The 3,278-nt window shown below is 36.4% G+C and overlaps 1 pseudogene; it reads left to right on the top strand.

The window, feature by feature from the left end:
• Positions 1–2,098: 2,098 nt before the first annotated feature.
• Positions 2,099–2,192, top strand: LOC143653551 (U6 spliceosomal RNA; annotated as a pseudogene).
• Positions 2,193–3,278: the final 1,086 nt, after the last annotated feature.

The raw sequence follows: 3,278 nt of genomic DNA, 5'->3' as shown, positions 1-3,278 counted from the left end.
TCCATCAAATTGCTATTTTGAATGAACTCTTTATTCTGTTCCACTGATCCTTTTTGCTAATTAGAAATCTGTCTTGATCACAGTAGCTTTATAACATAATAACTTAAAATCAAGTAATATGAGTCCTCCAACTTTGTTCTTTTTCTAAATTGTTTTGGTTATTCTATTCTTTTGTCATTTCAGCCTGTCAATTTCTACCAAAACCAAAACAAAAACAGAAACCTACAAACAAGCTGGAGAAGTGGGATGAACAGAACGAAAGGGTGGAAGTGGCTGGTTAGTGGCCCTGATATCAATTTGTTCACTGTAGAAATCTTTAAGGAGGCCTTATGTGCTGGTTCTGGCTGAGAGTGAGTCAATTTCAGGGGCCCGGAGGAAGAAGGGAAGCTTAATCAAAGTTTGTGTAAGAGTATTTTGTTCTGATTGTTCAGTAGGAATAAAACAGTTCAGCTAATCATTTATGAGACAAAGAATGGGAATTTGAAGGGTTTGTGTCTAGCCTTATCATAGGCAAACAAGGAGAATCCTTGGATCTTATCTAAGTCTTATTTGGAAGGAAGCTTCTTTGCAATAAGGCCTTACCCAGAACGCGAAAGGGTGGAAGACTTCTTGATTGTTGCTGTTATCTAGGAACACGGGCTCAGGTAAAATCCAACATTGTCATTACACAACTGCTTATGTTTGTCAAAACTCTAAAAAGAGTGAATTTTACTCTATGATAATTATACCTTAGCAAATTTGACTTTTTTAAAGAACATATTTGATCCAGTTATCTCATATATTCTTTCAAATAATAATTGTACTATAAGACCAAGGAAAACAGGTTATTTTGATTTAAAAGTATCAGGTGATTATTTTGTTTGACCCAAAGTAGTATAATACAAACATTGAGTCATCATCAACTAATAAAAGGACAAATACCACTTGCTTGGTTCTCTGGAATACAACAGAGAGTCGAGAAGGACTCTGCAAATGCTGAATCAAAAGAAAACTGAACACCAAAATCAGGTAGGAGATTTGCATCTCAGACACACCAGTCTATACCCTGCCCCCCTCACTTGATTTCATGCAGCTTGGGGGTTGCCCAGAGGCAGCACGACCTGGCTTCCTACAGGCATGGATTCAGACCATTGAGCCACTCATGAAGGGAGGCACAGGGACCCAAGTTCACACAGACCCATGGTGGAATCCAAGTGGCTGAGGAGTGCCACATACGAAAGTGCCCTCAGGGAGAAAAGAGACCATGGCAGAAATGTTGGCAAGAGGTGCACACACTCAATCAAAACTGTGTTAGACCACTAAAATGTAAAACAGATCTTTCTGGATTGATCCCATCTGGCTTCCTGGGGCCGGATACTCTAATGTGGAAGAAGCTGGAGGCATAAAACCATCATGGAAAAATAAAAGGGGAAAACTGAACTGCTGTAAGACAGTACAGATCCTAGAACTGAAAATTGTAATGAAAAAGGGGCACTGAGTAAGAAAGATAATTTAAATAAGTCACAGGAGCTGGGGAGAGAATTCTGCACAAAAAACAAACAGAACAGACAGGATTTCCAGGGAAAGAACAGAGGGAAAGAAGCTTTCTCCTGGGGGAAATTTGTACTGTATATCTAGGGCAAAAATCGTGTGCAGAAGAGCTGAGAAAATCTAAACAGTTAAACAAGGGCTACTCTAAAGATCCAGAATAAGTTGGACCAAGCATCAAAGAAGAGCTTTAACACAAAGCCAATCAACAATAAAATCTGAAGTAAATTCAGATTTAACATATCAAAATATCAGATGCCTAGACATCAGCAAAAAATTATAAGCCATAATAAGAAACAGGAAATATGGTTCAGTCATGGGAACTAACTAAAACTTCAGAGGAGATGCAGAATTTGGAACAGCTAATCAGAGAAGTTCAAACAAATCTCCTAAATCAATTCAAGAAGATGAAGGAAAATATGGGTAGAAATAAAATAATGGTGGATGTAGAGCAAAAAAGATATTAAGAAGACAATGTGTGAGCAAGAAAGAAGAATTGGAAGGTATAAAAATAAACAGAGATTATGGGGATTATGGGTACAATGATGGAGATTAAAAATAAACTAAAGTTGTGCTCACTTTGGCAGCACATAAAATAAAATTGCAATAATACAGAGAAAATTAGCATGGCTCCTGTGCAAATTCATGAATTGTCTCATATTTTTAAAGAAGATTATAATTTAGGTATTTGGTTTACTTTTAGCATGGCTTATGAACCACATACATTTACTTATCACTTTAAAATCAGAAATTATTAATCCATCACCCATCGCTACTGTCAAACAATACATCATTAGTTTCCACTGCTGAGCGCAAGCAGAAGATTACCTCCTTGGAGAGAAAGCAATCCCTTTTTTTTTAATCTGGGTAGTACTTCCCAATAAAATAGAAAAGATATGAAAAAGCAAAAAAATACACGGCAGATCTGAACCCGTAGAAGAAAGAATCAGCAGACTAGAGGACAGTACAATTGAAATCATAGAGTCAGAAGAACAGATACAGATACAGAAAAGAATAGAAAAAATGGAGCAGTGTCTTAGGGATTTCAGTGACAGTAACAGTTTCAAATCAGAACAGCTGCCAAGTCTATTTATTGGGAAACAATAGTATCTTCAACAAGTGGTACGGACAGAACTGGATATCAATGTGCAAAAGAATGTAGAAGGAGGAAACCTATGTCATATCATATAAAAAATAAACTCAAAATGGATCAAAGACCTAAATAAAAAAACAAGCACTATAAACTCCCAAAGTAAAAATATGGAAACGTCTTCAGGATCTTATGTTAGGCAATGATTTTTAGAGTTTACACTCAAACACAAGCCACAAAAGAAATAGATAATTAGAGTTGTGCCAGTTTGAAACTATTGTGTTCTGCAGAAAAGCCATGTTCTTTAATCCTGTTTTAATATTGTTGGGTGGGATCTTTTTAATTAAGTTGTTTCCATGGAGATGTGACCCACCCAATTGTGGGTAGGACTTTGGATTAGGTGGTTTCCATGGAGATGTATCTCTGCCCATTAAAGGTGGGTCATTTACTGGAGTCCTTTAAGAAGGAAGCTTTTTATTTTTTAACTTTTTTTAAATTGTAATAATATATATACAAAGCAAAGAAAAAAAAGCAATAGTTTTCAAAACACTCTTCAACAAGTAGTTACAGGACAGAGTTTGTCAAGGGCTACCCTACCATCTTCTCAGATTTTTCTTTCTAGCTTCTCCAGAACATTGGAAGCTGGAAGGAATACTTTTTT

Source organism: Tamandua tetradactyla, chromosome 1 (assembly GCF_023851605.1).
Source record: "Tamandua tetradactyla isolate mTamTet1 chromosome 1, mTamTet1.pri, whole genome shotgun sequence".
NCBI lineage: Eukaryota > Metazoa > Chordata > Mammalia > Pilosa > Myrmecophagidae > Tamandua > Tamandua tetradactyla.
Note: the sequence above shows the minus strand (reverse complement) of the source record. Positions and strands in the feature narration are given on the sequence as shown.